A 16,160-nucleotide genomic window follows, 5' to 3' on the forward strand; every position below is an offset into this window, starting at 1 on the left:
AATGTGATGAAAGTGCAGTTCCTTAGATTCGTAGAAAAACTGGAAACACCCTATTAAATCAGCATGTTATTTATTAATAGAGCATCTTTTGCAAGTGTGAAACTGCTTTAGAGAATTACAAATTATCAGCTAAATTATTTCATTTGATCTGATAGAGATCTACCCTACATTCCAGAGAGGACATATGCAACAGGAATTGTTCACTCAGTGCTGAAATTCTGTCACCTCGGGGCTGGCACATAGTGGCGATTATGACATCAGCAACACTACAAAACCTTTAGGGACAGATTCCTTTCTGTACGGAGATCCACTTGGCACAAAAGATTGGAAGAAAGGGGTCTCAGGGAGCTATTAATGGTACCCTGATTCTGTGGAACGATTTGTGTGACCCCTAAGATGAGTGACAGCCACCTTGGTCCTGCTCTAACTTGTATCAGTTGTGTATGGTCCCTAAAAGAGACTGAGCAGAGCAGGTCTGTAGCAACCCCATCCCCAGAACATCTACTGCATGAAGCTGAAGGTGGAGCAGTTGAGTGAGAAGCAGTCTGTACCGACTGAGAACCTCCCTACACCGGAGGAGTTCTCAGTTGGCCAGCTATGGCCAGATTCCAGCTCCTTTCCACTACCGGAGAAACACAAAGGAGCCAGATGGGAGAAGAGAATCCGGCCTTTAAGGGACAAAACGTCTCTGTGATATCCAGCTGAAACTGACCAGCTTCACAGTGTTTGCACCAGAAAAGCTAAGGGAGAGAATTTCAAAAGTGACAGAAATATTAGAAGCACAAGTCAATGGGATTTATGCTCCTAAATAGCATAGGTACTTTTGAAAATCTCCCCCTAAATCACTCTGATTATCCCAAAACTCAGTCCAATTTGACACAAAGGGCTTCAAGCTGCATAGCAGAGGTGAGTTGGGTGCATAAGCACAAGGTCAAAGGTGATGAGCAGGAAAGGGAACTTGATCCAGGTTACTCCTGTCTAGTAGCAAGGATCACATAACTCATCTACTTGTTCTTTTCTCCATGGATGACCCTGCACGCACGCACACACACACACACTCTTACTCAAGCAAAACAGAAGTATTAATCCTTAACTAATATCCTATCCTAAAGCAGCCAGCTCTGAAATGAAAATGTGGGCCAGATGCAAATCTCAGTTCCACTGGTGTAAATCCACTAAAGTCCATGAAGTTACTCCAGATTTACACCTTTGTGACCAATGTAAGACTATGACCCATTGTCTGGTTTAAAAAGAAAGACATCTCTTTGTATAGTGTGTCACATACAAACTGGTAGGTGATCCAAGCATCCCTCAGGGAATTTATTCCAAATAGTATGCTTTCTAGATCTAAGATGGGAAACAGCTGCCTAATAATATATCTGTGTTCTAATACCATCTGCTTAGACTGAATCCCTCTAACAAACCCAGAATGCCCATGTGCTATACATTTCTGAAGTTTCAGCCTCTTTGCGGTTCCTTCTCCAGGTTGAAAGAATAAATCCCTGTCATGTTCACCCAAAGCAAAACATTAGGCCATTGACCATCTGTTGTTTATTTGTGAGGTTATCTTATCTCTGCCAAACACATCGCATAACTGAGCCCTGTTCCATTTCTCTCCTTTCCCATTACAGGACATTAAAAGTTGTTCTGTTAAAATCAGATCAACCCAACTAAATACCTTTAAGAGAAAAGATGAATCTCAAATGCACCTTTAAAATAGATTCAACAAGACATTTCAGACTGACTAGAAGAATTGATTATTTTAAAACTTACTTATTGAGGTTGGATGACTCTGAAAGGAACTAGCCCCTCAATTTTCAAAAAGCAGAGTGACTATTGTATTTACTGCTCATATACATAGCATGCTGAACTGTTTAGCACTTCCACTTTCCAGACAGAGATTGTTTATTCCTCAAAGAGGGCTGGATCATGGCATTTGGACACAGCCCTGCTTTAGAGGCCTATAAAAAGCTGCACCAATCCTGGAGCAGCATCAGGAGATATTCGGCCTCAAAAAGGCAAACTGCCTTCCAGAGCACTCCTGGTGCACTGGTGGGGAAGAGCAATCTGCAACCCCCCTTTAAGTAGTGTAGCATACTTCTACCCTATCTGTACAGCTGGCCAGCTCATGTCAGCCACTGGCTCAGCCTTCTCCATACTCCTTGCTGCCCTCTTTCAGGGAAGTTGCTCCTGGGGTTGAGAAACTCAGCAGCAATTCTAGCTGGCATTTACACAGGCTGTGCAATCTAGGGGGAGGATCCTAACTCTCTGCACGGCTGCATAGGAGTCTTGCCCATAACGCGAGTCACTCTGCTATTTTATAACTAGGAAGCCAGCTTGGATAGCCAGAACAAGGTAGCTACACAAACACTTACAGGAAGATCGCAGTGATTTATTTTAACTTATAACAGTGGTTCGTCAGCTCCCATTGATCAAAATGGACAAATTCCATGGAGCACCATTACATTTCATAAACACATAACTGAACGCACAGTATCAACCAAACAATTCTTTCTAATGATGCTAGAAATGGTTTGGCACAGACTTGAAGGGAGACCCAAAGAATTCCCAGTCACTTTATAGCTTCCTGGAGATTCACTTTGTTGACAGCACTGTTTTCTCAAAGTCAAACTCCCTTCTGAATGGTTTAGTTCCCATAAGGCAGCTGAGACAAGTAGTCTGCCATGGAGACTGGCACGCTAAGGGGATGTCTACAGTGGAGCTAGAGGGCTAATTTCCAGCTCAGGCAGACCCATGATAGCTTTGATTGAGCTAGCACAAAAAAAAAAAAAAGTCTAGCTCTGGCTGCATGGGCAGGAGACGGGCTAGCTTCCCGTATGTACTCGGGTGGCCAGCCTGTCCTGCTGCCCATGCAGCCACGGCTACACTGCTATCTTTAGTGAGCTTACTCAATCAGACCTAGCACAGGTACGTCTACTACAGCCGGACGTTACACCTCCAGCTCCAGCATAGACGTACCCTGAGAGCAGCCGCGCTCCCAGTCATCATCTGCATCGTCGGACAGTCAGGTCAGCAGGTTTCCATTCTAGCCTATTGTTAGTCATTCCTTTTTTAAAAATGTTAATAAATGCTGGATTTGGGTTATAAGGGACTAATGAGAGGAACTCCTGCTTTGAGTGTTGTAGCAAATAATTAGTGTATCCTGAGCCACAAAACAATGAGCGCTGCAAATCAGGCAATGGGAATAGAGTTGAGATCTTAATCTGGTGAGGACACAGCAATTTTTTCCATCTTGTCCACTCGTCGTATGTTGCTTGTCTTCTTCGGTCCTGGACTGAAGCCCATTGAGTTCAATGGAATTCGGATAATGCCCTTAAATTACAAGCTCTTCAGGGAGAACCATGTCTTCCTACGTGCTCCAGTCCTGACTGGGGCGTTTGATTCAATTAGGGCCCAATTTTCAGAAGTGCTGAGACAAACTACTGAATCCTCAGGGCTTCAGTCTCTCACTGACTCGGAGAAAGATCTTTGCTCTGATATTACCACATCCACCCTCCACAGCAGTAAGTTGCCACCACTCCCATTCTTTTGTCTGTGCCCTGTCGTGGTCCAAGAGAACTCCTGGCTCCATTTGGTATTCATAGTGGGCTGCCACTCTGGCAGGCTTTGCTCAGGCACCCCAAATGTCAGCTGGAGGATGGGGCGATTTAACATAACTGCACACAGTAGAAGACAGCCTGTTAAGTTTGCAAAATGGAGGTAGCTCTTGCAGGGGTAGGGGATTCAAAAGTCCTACGACTGCCCCAATGGGGGAAACCAGGGGCTGTCTTTGGTCATGCTAGCACAGCAAGCCTTGTCTTGTCTTCCCAAATTGAGAAGAAACTAAACTCTTTCCACATTATGATCTCAGTATCTCTCTCACCTATGCTGGGGTTCACAGTGGCACACACTATGGGCTTGTCTACACAGGGAAATTCATTGCGATTAAGATAGGGTGTGAATTTAAAGCAGAATAACTGTTCCTGATCAACTCCCTGTGTGAACACTCAGACCAGAGTAAAAGTGCCTTATTCTGAATTATCTTAAGGCATTCTTATTCCAGCATGAAAGCATCCACACAAGGAGTTAATCGGGATAACTATTATGGAATAACTCTACATGTAGACAAGCCCCTTTCCAATTCTATGATTCTACACACACACACACACACACACACACACACACACACACACCAGATGCCTGTAATAAACCTATTCATTGGGCCAAATTTTGAACTTGAGTCACTAGGAACAGATTTGGACCCATTTATATTTTCAATGTTTAAAACTATCCCATACTAGGTATACTCCAGGCACATATCTGGATGTTAAATCCACAAAGTACTTCTTCGAGTCCTTGCATGAATTAGCACACTGACATAGCCTTGTTTCCTACAGATACCAACAGGAGCACCTTCCTTTCCCCCTTACTTTTTGCTTTGACACGTTATAGAGCTGGATAATAAGGCTGGTTGGCTCTTTTTAAATTTTATTTCATTTCTCTCCCTGCAGGGGATAAGAGAGGCTATGAACTATACTGACACCCTGCCAAGAATGAGTAGCACTCTACTTGCTTGGGAGCTCAGCATTTGCAGTGTGCGCTCTGATGCACATGTCACAATGTTGTGACACTTCCGATTTCTTCCCTTTCCTCCCACTCTCTCTTTCATTGTGGAGATACAGGAAGACAAAGGTGAAGGTGAACGTGGCTGGGGATCTTTGAAATCGCTGGAGAAAGGGAGGAGCGGAAAAGACAAAGCTGAGCACCACCGAGACCAAAAAGAAACTGTGACGGCAACTGGCCCCAACACGATATCAAATGTTATTTCTCTGCAAGGAAACTGAGCACTAGAATGTAGCGAGAATTAATTCCAGAAGGTAGCTCATAGTAAACAGGCAGCATCGCACCACAGGTCAAGGTTATTTTAACTGAAAGTTGAAATAAGTGACCCAAGATTTTTGCCTTATTTCTTATCTTTTATCCAAGAAAGGTTAATAATATATCCCTAAAAGGGAGTACCTGGGGAGTTTGGGTAACTCAGGTGGCAATAACTCAAACAACTTTCATGGTTGCAGGTTATCTTTTAGCATCCTGGAAAGGGGGCAGGGGCGTGGGGGGGGAGAAAGGCAAAAATATGACGGTTTGTCCTAAAAGAAAACTAGGTGCAAAAATGTGAAAGCGAGAAATCATCTCTTAAAAAAACACTTCAATTCTCCTTCTGGTGCTTCACGCTATGTATAAAACTTAGAGCATTTTTCTTTACATTATTCATGAAAATAGTTTCAAATTTCTTTTGTGTCTGCACAATTTTGCTTTTTTGCGAAATTTGACAAAATTGGGATCATCACATTGAATTCAGGCAAAACGCAGGGAACTTACACATCTTCGTAGCAAATCCATTACCCTGCTGACATTACACCATTTTCTGATTTTTAAAAAAGCAAATGGTTTGTACAATTTGCACAAAAATAAGCAATTTTAGATTTTGCAGCAAAAGGTATAGATACACAGAGTTGGAGTGTTTCTTAGAAATCTAATCAGTGCCAAGTAATGTTCCTTCCTAACTTATCCATATGATGGACAGCATTGCAGAGTTTTCACTAAGTTCGAGGGTACAAACCAATAAATAGCCTCAGACCTTGTCTAGACCAGATTTTATTGGTATGATATTAGAGTGCTAATTAACACATTTTAAAGGTCTACTGTAGACCAGGCATGCTGCCTTTAACATGTGCTAAATCATCAAGTTCCTAAGCTTTGACTCACTGTGAATTCCAGGAACAGGAGAAAATTAAAATAATACACCATTGTAAATTCAGACTCGTTTCACTGATGTCAATGGAGTAACTCCAGATTTACACGACTGCAACTGAGATCAGAATCTGGCCCATCATAGATTAAATATAAGGCATGTCCTTTATTTTTATGATTCTAGGTGAAGTGAAAGGAGGCTTTCAGGGAAGAGAATATATGGAGTGAGAAGATGAATGCATCATGGACTTTGCAAAAACCAGCAAATGACCGGGCATTTTGTAACAGATTCTCATTTGCTTTTAAACTCTCAGGTGACTCTGGATCATGCACAAGATGGATTTTTGTAGAGGCTTTTGTGAATGCACTCTAAATAGCATGGTATTCTAGTACAAAAACCCACACTGATCTTAATTATTTGAGTTAGATTATTAATGAGGATAATATATTTGTGCATCTCCTTTCATCCTAGTGCACTTCTAAGCTTTACAAACCAATGTAACCAAATTCTAGCAACCTCAGTGGTGTGCTGTCTGTGGAGCCAAAGGCATGCACTGCACAACTCAAATAAAAAAACATGGGCTGATCTGGCCCACAATATGAATCCGTCCAGCCGCTGAACGCACATGGTAGAACAAAATGACATCTTCTGCGCAGCATGACTTTGCACAGACAGTACGTGCAAGGTCACATCCTGTGGAGGATGCCATTTTGGACCACCTAAGGCACACAAGTGTAGAACTGCATGCCTTACTAAATATATCATGGCATGCCACTAAGAAGACACCAAGAAACAAATGCACCACTTTGCGGCTGCCTAAGTCAGGGGTAGAACTAAGGATCTTCAGCACCAAAACCACAAGACTTGAGCTCAAGAAGTAACTCTGCTAGCTGAGAGTGAAGTGACAGCCTGCAATGCATACTAAAGCAGGCCTCTAGGAGGGAGACTTAGGGTAGGGATAGGATACAAAGGGACCTAGACAAGTTAGAGGACTGGGCCAAAAGAAATCTGATGAGGTTCAACAAGGACAAGTGCAGAGTCCTGCACTTAGTATGGAAGAGTCCCATGCACCGCTACAGATTAGGGACCAAGTGGCTCGGCAGCAGTTCTGCAGAAAAGGACCTAGGGGTGACAGTGGACGAGAAGCTGGATATGAGTCAACAGTGTGCCTTTGTTGCCAAGAAGGCTAATGGCATTTTGGGCTGTATAAGTAGGGGCATTGCCAGCAGATCGAGAGACGTGATCATTCCCCTTTATGGGAATGTGGAAAAATTGGAGAGTCCAGCGGAGGGCAACACAAATGATTAGGGAGCTGAGCACATGATTTATGAGGAGAGGCTGAGGGAACTGGGATTATTTAGTCTGCAGAAGAGAAGAATGAGGGGGGATTTGATAGATGCTTTCAACTACCTGAAATGAAGTTCCAAAGAGGATGGATCTAGACTGTTCGCAGTGGTACCAGATGACAGAACAAGGAGTAATGGGCTCAAGTTGCAGTGGGGGAGGTTTAGGTTGGATATTAGGAAAAACTTTTTCACTAGGAGGGACGTGAAGCACTGGAATGTGTTACCTAGGGAGGTGGTGGAATCTCCTTCCTTGGAGGTTTTTAAGGCCCAGCTTGACAAAGCCCTGGCTGGGATGATTTAGTTGGGGATTGGTCATGCTTTGAGCAGGGGGTTGGACTAGATAACGTCCTGAGGTCCCTTCCAACCCACATATTCTATGATTCTGTGACATGGTAACATGCACAAACCTAGAATTACACAGATGCACATAAATGGTACAAACCTAGCACTAATTTATGCCCATTTTGTTGCTACAAACAGTCCTACGTACAGCTCCTTGCACTATTTACTCCTTTTGCATGTGAAATGATTTCGGCTGGAAACTGTGACACAGATTAGAAGTGTACAAATATGTGGATTTACAGCCCCTGAGCACTTAGTTATGCCCCACAAAGCCCCTAAATATCATTCAATGGTGCTGAAATACATTCAGCCAGTTTCTTCCCTACTCTTCTACCACTCGCAGTGATTTTGTGGATATGTGCTGATGTGAATTTCCTGCTTGAATTTGGCCCAGCGTATATGCAGGAATGAATTCACCCAACTCTAAATGCAGCCAGCTTTGGGGTGGAATGAAGCATCTATTTACCAGTAAACAGCAACACTACAAAAGAGTTTAGCATTGGAAGTGAAGAATATCACATATTACAGGTGAACGCGCAGATTCCAATTCAAACAATAAGTACATCTGAACAAAAAAGTGGTTCAAATATGTTGGCTTAACTTTACTTTTATACATTAATTTTCATGCACCTCTGCAGTTCATGTGTTTGGATGGGACAAGAAACAAATTTGGAAAATAATATGGGAAAAGATGGTCTCATGGACTCTAACAGGGGCAAGGAGGTACTTGAAACCTTGTGAGAAAGCCTGATCTTACGGTATTTCCCGTCCAAAGAGAGGGAGGAAAAGTTGGGACACACTTCAGAAAAAGCAGCCAAGCTCATCAGAATCACACCAAGGTTTTCCCACTGAGATACCATCTAAAGAGAGGGTTACAGGAAATGAAATGGACTTGCACTGTGGTTGGAAAGTGACAGCTAAAGACCATCTGTGTCACCACTATCCTTCACGCATTAAGTGTTCTTAGTCCTCTGCGGACAATCCGTCACATGGTATAGCTGGCTGGTCTAAGAGAAGGATGTAACGTGAAATCACTATTTCCTCGAAGTCTTGCATAGAAGGGAGAGATGAGTAGGAAATGGACCATTAGAGACCTATGAGAAAAAAGTTCTCCTCCTCTCCATTCTTCATCGACTAGCAGCACATCATTTAGGGTATGAGTACCCTGCAATGTACACTTAGGGTTAAGGGGACCCGTGTTAAGAAACCCTGGGCTTGAGCGTCTACATTGTATTTAACCCTCTTTTAAGACTTCTCTAAACCATTTTCAAACCTAGGGCTCTGGAGTCCACATTGCAGTGCGCAGACCCGAGTCAAAGTAACAATATGCCAGAGTTCCTGGCAACCCCCGCCCCCCTAAATGTGGCTACTCTAGACATAGGACCATGGTACACTATGGGAAAACTTCACTGCCCTCCTTGCAAGTTACCAGGAAGCAGCTCGCTTTGCAAAAAAGCATGATGGGTTTGCTCTCCTTTGCAAACCCAGAAGGCTCTCAGTCTCTGGCAGCATGAGCACAATATTCCAGTTCAAGAACAAAGGACTGGAGAGTTGGGAGGATAAGAGTTGGCTGCTGTGAGGAAGGAGCGGTCTCACCTGGGATCTGACTAAGGGCTGATCTACACTTAAAATACAACACCTCTGTAGCGCTTCAGTGTAGACACCAGCTATGGCAGCGGGAGGGATACTCGTAGGTAATCCACCTCCCTGAGAGGCAGTAGCTCAGCTGATGAAAGAATTCTTCCATCAACCTAGTGTTGTCTACACAGAGACTAAGATCAGCTTAACTACACTGCTCAGGTGTGTTAATTTTTCATAGCCCTGAGCAACGTAGTTATGCCGGCCTAATTTTCTAGTGTAGACCAGGCCTAGGGAGGTCAGACAGACAGAGAGACAAAGGCTGAACAATGAGGTTCACTACAGCTTGGCTGTGCTCTGGGCTAACCAGAATGGAACAGGTTAGCATGAGAAATGAAGGTTAAAGCATAGCCTAAGGACTTCCTATGCTGTCTTCCAGGTGGCTGATAAACCCTACTGTTTTAACAGCGCTCTTGGAGTATCCCTGCAAATACTTGGTGAGGTGCATTAATCCCTGAAGAGTGTACAAGTGTCTTCCAGGAATCTGACTAATTTGGACTCACTGAACAGAGCTCATGGAATGAAGCTGGAGTCCCAGAGATTCAGTCTAAAGAGGGGCCTACCCTGTGCAGGAATAGTGTGACCCTGTGGGGGTCTGGCACATTGACAGGATTCCTCTTAGAGACCATTCCAAAGCTGGGGGCATAGCACCAATCCTGTGCATACATGACTATATGGTATTCTGGGTCCTGGTAATCTCTACACTATTCAGACAATTTGGGGTAGCAATGCAAATGTTCAGAGATTGCTGAAAGTTTCATGAACATAAACCCAAATATTGACTGGCCTGCAGAATCACTATTCGTCCTCCTCCTATTTAAACAGATCCAGTCCGGAGGAAGAAACAATGTGACTCGAGGGACGAGCTGCACAACCTGAGTAAGGAATTACAAATACATCGAAGTGAACAGTTTGCAAACAGCCTACAGGCTGGAAAGCGTTCCTCCAAGCTTTACAGTGATTACCCAGGAGTAACAAACGCTTTCAAAAGAGCATCAGGATTGGGTCAGAAACAACTTGCAAAGGATGAAATTCATCCCTGTGCAGAGGGGGCAGCACAAGGCTTGTGCACCATTATGTTAAAGTAAGGCTCAAGTGTGACCTGCTGGCCCTCTGCACATGGGTGGATTTCACCCTAACAGGAAAAAAGAAGAAAAGGAAAAAAAGACCAACTTCACAACAAATATAACTGAACGAATACTTGGACTGACTCTAATGCTGCTTGCGGAAGATCTTTCAAGACATTGTCCTGCTCGAATGGGCATTTACGCTCCCATGTGTGGCTCTTGCACTCTGCTGCAATTGTTTGATTTACGCTAATGCCGAGTTCTGTGAGAGTTATTTATCGGACAAGCTAGTGAAGCTCTGCCCTTTGATTCCACACTGTGGGCTCTTTATTTCATGGGCTGCAGCCAAAACCCCAACAAAGAGTTTACATTGCCTTATGGCAACCTGCTGCCATGCAAAGTGTGCAAAGGACACACGTCACCATCACTGGAGACAGAAGCAAGCAAGCTAATCCTTGGCTCCCACGGAACTTGCACAATGCAACTGTAAACTAAGCAAGAGGGCATCTGACTGACAAATGAAACCATGGAAACTGTTTACCAAGAACAAGCAGCCCCCCACAGAGTTATGTAGTACATTATAGTCAACAGAACCCAATTTTACAAAGGTCTGAGAGGAGAGCCAAAAGTTTTGTGAAATGGTGGGTTGGTGAAATTTGAGGAAGGGGAAAAATAACCCACCCTTAGGCTGGGGTATATAAAGGCATTTCAGATTCCTACAGTGAGAGAGAGGTAGGTAAAATTGAACTTCTACTGCATCCACACATATACAGTCCATAAAACATACAGAGGCCCATTCAAAGCCCTTTGAAGTCAATAGAAAAAGTCTTCCACTGAGTTCAATGGGCTTTGGCTCAGGCCCTTAGTTACTGAGCTAAATCAAGTGCATTTAATATCAAGGAAATTACTAACATCAAGGAAATCACCCGTGAGGGCAACATGATCATCACCACCAAGCTCCGTTCATTAGCCTTACCGCCCACACACCGTAACATCCAAATGCGCTCAGATTACTTGGCTTCACAAGAGTCTTCCTTTAGTTTTAGCACAGAACCACTCCACACCTCCAGCTCCTCACAATCACACTCAAGCACAACAACCCGAACACGCCAACCTCTCACTCAGTATTGTGGAGGTCGGAGTGTAGGGTGTGTATTTGAGAGAGACTGTGCAGTACAGGGCACATGGAAAGTAATGAAGTGTAAATGTGATTGGGGCTGGGAGCCTGCAGGAGGGCAGTCCTGGGCTGAAAGGCATTGCAAGGCACTGTTGCAGGGCTCTACCTCCCCCACCCCCCACCCCCCCGCAGTAGGCCTTTGCACATCCCTAGGGGTGTGTCTGTGCGGAACTACAGCCATGTGGGATAGGCGGCAAGGGGAGTGGAGGGAAGGTCTCTTATGCTGCAAATGTTAAGAAACAGTAAACATTTAGAACTTAACCTGGAGAAGACTCTCCCTTTCCCTGATTCCCAGCCCCCGCTCCCCCAGCCAAGTGCCTCACGTCCTTCCATGCTTCTCTTTGTGCTTGGCAGCCACTCCCTCCCTGTACAGCTTTTGGACCTGAGCACCTTTCCCCATCTCTGACCTCCCCCAACTCCTGGTCCTCAGAACCATCCCTCCAGGCTCTTCCACACCTTTTATTTCATTTACATCCTGCCCCGCTCCCTCCATCCTACCCCCTTGTCTACTGCATCTATCCTCTATGGCCCTCATGGCCCACTGTACTAACTTTCTGGCCGCCTTGTCCCCTCCATGCCATTTCCCTTGACTCCTTCAATCCCTTTCATTTCTTCAGTCTCCTGCACACAGTTCACAGTTCCCTGCCTCGTACCAGGGAGGAGCCTTGTTCCCCAGCCCTTATGCTTCCTGCCTCAGTGGCTCCACAGCTTTGCTCCTGAAACAGATCACTAATCCTAGCCCCTCATCCAAGCACATTCTTTCTCTCCTCCTTCTTGCTGCCCCTCAACCCCCAGCTTCCCACATATTTACTAAGCATCAACAGTGGGAATACCAATCTAATGGACCTGCTAGGAATCTTTACCAAATAGAGAAGGCACCTCCATAGCAAAGCTACTGGTACTGATGCACAGGGAACTTCACCTGCAAGTGTCTTCCCCTCCATGCCCTCTATTGCTGTTAGGGACTGTGACAATGATATGTGGGGAAAAGATGGGAGGGAAGATTTAGAATCAAGAGTTTAAGGCCAGAAGGGATCATCAGATCATCTGAGCTGACCTCCAGTATATCACAAGCCATCAGCACCATCTAGCACCCTACACACTGAAGCCAACAACCAGAATGAGACCAAAGTATTACAGCCCTCAAAAACTCAACTATTGTGTACCTCAGGCAGAGAATAGGAGAGACTATGGTGCACCAATCCAAACTTCCCTGCTCAGAGCGCTAATAGCTCTGCTAGGGAGAAGACTTCTCGGAATGATGAGTATCCTGTGCTTTGCCTGAGAGGATCCCCATTCTGATCAACTTTATCAAGTCTATCAGACAGCAGCACCCCACTGAAAAACCTTATTGGTCCACAGGGAGAACTGAAACAGACTGGGGGCTGGCTGATTCTATGAGTAAACTGCTATCAGAATATCCGGCCATTCAGAGAAACACAGACTGCAGCTCAAGCACTGAGCTGGTGAGGGGTAGAGATTATGGCTGGACAGCCAGGATGCATATGACTTCAGTTTCAGGCAAAACTACTGCACTCTCTGTCCTATTTCCTACCTCCACCCACTCGGGTAATACTTTCCTGCTGCTGCCCATGCCTCCCCCAAAGCAAGTCATTATATGTGTTTTATTATCTCTGCCATGTTTTAAGTTACAAATGACTAATTCCTAAACATTGCAACTAGAGTGCCTGAAATCAACACAATAGAAAGTCTAAACTGCTCCCCTCTGCTCTCTTCATATTTTAATATCACATTATGGATTGTTACTCCCCTCCCTCTATCCCTCCCCCTGCAATGTCGTGTCATGAAAATAATTAAAATGCTCCTGGCTGTTTTTAATCCTCCACTCTAGACACTTTTAGGGGAAACTCAGACTTTCAGACACTGTTGAAGAAGCCAAATGTGAACCCAAAGGGGCTGCTTTCTTGCTGACATACAGGAACAGATCAGCGCAAACAAAAACACAATACACAGTCTGAAAAATTGTGTTCCAGGCTGAAATTTGGCACAGAAAGGTTTGAGCCCAGGAGAAAATCTCCACTGTGTGCTTTCTGAAAGCAAATAGGGTTCAACAATTTCTTTTCTGGTCCATAGAAGTGTAAAATGAACAAATCCCCATTTACCAGGATTGGACTGTTTTTTCTTTTGCCGTCCGTAAAAATCATAAATTGATTTGGTTTAAAAAAAAAAAACACACACACACACACCACAATCAGTTGTGGTAAATCTTTCACCCCAAAATAAATTCAATTTCTGGCAGAGGGCCTAGACAACCCTTGTGTGGGCTCTACACTGCCCTCCATTCTGTGCCCCGCAGGGGAGCACAGGAGCAGAAATTCCAGCCAAATGTTACCTTGGGGATTAAGTGGATTTAAATGGTGCCTAAGCCTTGTGCTGGCCTGACAGCTGTACTCCTGGCCAAAACACCGGGATTGAACTGGGGACTTCAGAGCTAAGAGCCAAGACTCTGTAGCTGGGGACTGTAACAGACCCATATCCTCAGTGGATCGGCACAGAGACAGACCTGTACCACATAGTCCCCAGTGGCTTATGCTGGCCCTGTGCACAGAGGTGTATATCACCTAATAATGGCTAAGGGGGGAAAGGTAAAGAAGAGGAATGGAGGCTAGATGACTTGTCTACAAGTATGAGATTTTCAATCATAAGAAAGGAGAGCATTAGTTTAGGGTGGCCCAAAAGGAGGCCATGGGGTGAATTTGAGGATGAATATCAGGGAAGATGTCCTAACACTGAAGTTTAGGAGATTGTAGAATAGTCTCTCATGGGAAGTGATGCTGGTAGCCCCCTTTGCTTGAATCATTTAAAACTGCTCTGGATAAAAGGCCAGAGAATGTAATTCATACATCACAAATTCTAAGGCCAGAAGGTATCATTATAATCATCTCGTCTGTCCTCCTGTATAACACAGACCATAGAACCTCCCTCAGTAATTTCTGCATCAAGCCCAGCATTTCTGTTTGATCTAGAGCACGTCGTTTAGAAAGACATGGGGGGAGGCAAGGGGGCTAAGACATCCAAAGGCCTTTTCAAATGCTAATTTATTTGATTAGCCATGCAAAAAGTTGAAATCATTTTCAGCACTTTGGAGGAACAGAAGGGGTATTACTGCTGAGTTATTTAATGTTGGCTTCTCTGCATGTGTAACAGCTACCTAGGAGAATGTTTACCATTGATACTAGAATTTCTTTTAATCATTTTCTAAATAGGCATTTATATGCTATGCCCTAATGGCTCAGGGAAAAGTCATTAGCAACTACTGGGGACATAATCCATGGTACCAAAAAGTCCCTAACCACATACTTCCCCTACATGATGCACAATTTTAAAAGTCCACAAATAACTATTTGAATGATAAAGGCACTAGGCTGAAAGGAGAGCATATAGGCTATGATCCTTCAATCAGAGCTACCTGGATGGGCTTGTGTGCCCACATGGTACCGCACAGAATTCAAGAGTCTGCCTACAAGGATCTAATTGCAGAATGGGGGTCTTATCAGCTTCTTTCTCTATAACATACTATTATCCCCCAAAGAGAAGGCCACTCTAGTTCAGATCAGTATCCAAACGTTCAGGTACATCGAACCTTCAGGAGGTCACCCGTCTCCAACAAACACTGAGAAAAATATGGTAACTTTAGGGGTCGCCGAAGGAATGAGGTGAGACCACATCTAAAAATCCAACACTAGTGCAGCCACAGCCCTCACACAGAAGTGTCTGCCTCAACAAGCAACCCACCACCAGCAGCACCCAAAGAACAAGCTGGCAAAGTTACAGCATCTTGGGTGTTTCCATTCCCATTCCCCCTCCCCGAACTGCTCTCTCAAACACCACCCAACTGCAATCCAGCTAGTGGAGGTGGGGAAGCCCATTACAATATCAATTAACTCCATTATGGTGGTGCTGATTTAAAACATTTTAAATACCGTTGGAAATGAATATATATTTAGACTGAATTCATATAAGGGCTCAATCCCTTGATAAAATCCACACGACTGGTATTGAAGGAGGAATTGATAATTATTAGATAGCAATTGTATCTCAGAAATTATGGGATTAGGGATTTATTCTTGGCCTCAGATGTGGGAATCAGTTTAACCCTGTGCCACAGGGACAAGAATCAGGTTTCAGAGTAGCAGCCGTGTTAGTCTGTATCCACAAAAAGAAAAGGAGGACTTGTGGCACCTTAGGGTATGTCTACACTACGGAATAAGGTCGAATTTATAGAAGTCGTTTTTTTAGAAATCAGTTTTATATATTCGAGTGTGTGTGTCCCCACAGAAAATGCTCTAAGTGCATTAAGTGCATTAACTCGGCAGAGCGCTTCCACAGTACCGAGGCTAGAGTCGACTTCCGGAGCGTTGCACTGTGGGTAGCTATCCCACAGTTCCCGCAGTCTCCACTGCCCATTGGAATTCTGGGTTGAGATCCCAATGCCTGATGGGGCTAAAACATTGTCGCGGGTGGTTCTGGGTACATATCGTCAGGCCCTCGTTCCCTCCCTCCCTCCGTGAAAGCAAGGGCAGACAATCATTTCGCGCCTTTTTTCCTGAGTTACCTGTGCAGACGCCATACCACGGCAAGCATGGAGCCCGCTCAGGTAACCGTCACCCAATGTCTCCTGGGTGCTGGCAGACGCAGTACGGCATTGCTACACAGTAGCAGCAACCCCTTGCCTTGTGGCAGCAGACGGTACAGTACGACTGGTAGCCGTCATCGTCATGTCCGAGGTGCTCCTGGCCACGTCGGCTGGGAGCGCCTGGGCAGACATGGGCGCAGGGACTAAATTTGGAGTGACTTGACCAGGTCATTCTCTTTAG

The 16,160-nt window shown here is 44.6% G+C and overlaps 1 protein-coding gene across 10 annotated transcripts in view; it reads right to left on the reverse strand.

Moving 5' to 3' along the window:
• The window catches only part of LRFN2 (leucine rich repeat and fibronectin type III domain containing 2), a 218,884-nt gene that overhangs the window by 139,544 nt on the left and 63,180 nt on the right, over positions 1 to 16,160 (reverse strand). The gene's annotated exons all lie outside the window — the stretch shown is intronic.

Source organism: Caretta caretta, chromosome 3, assembly GCF_965140235.1.
Source record: "Caretta caretta isolate rCarCar2 chromosome 3, rCarCar1.hap1, whole genome shotgun sequence".
Lineage (NCBI taxonomy): Eukaryota > Metazoa > Chordata > Testudines > Cheloniidae > Caretta > Caretta caretta.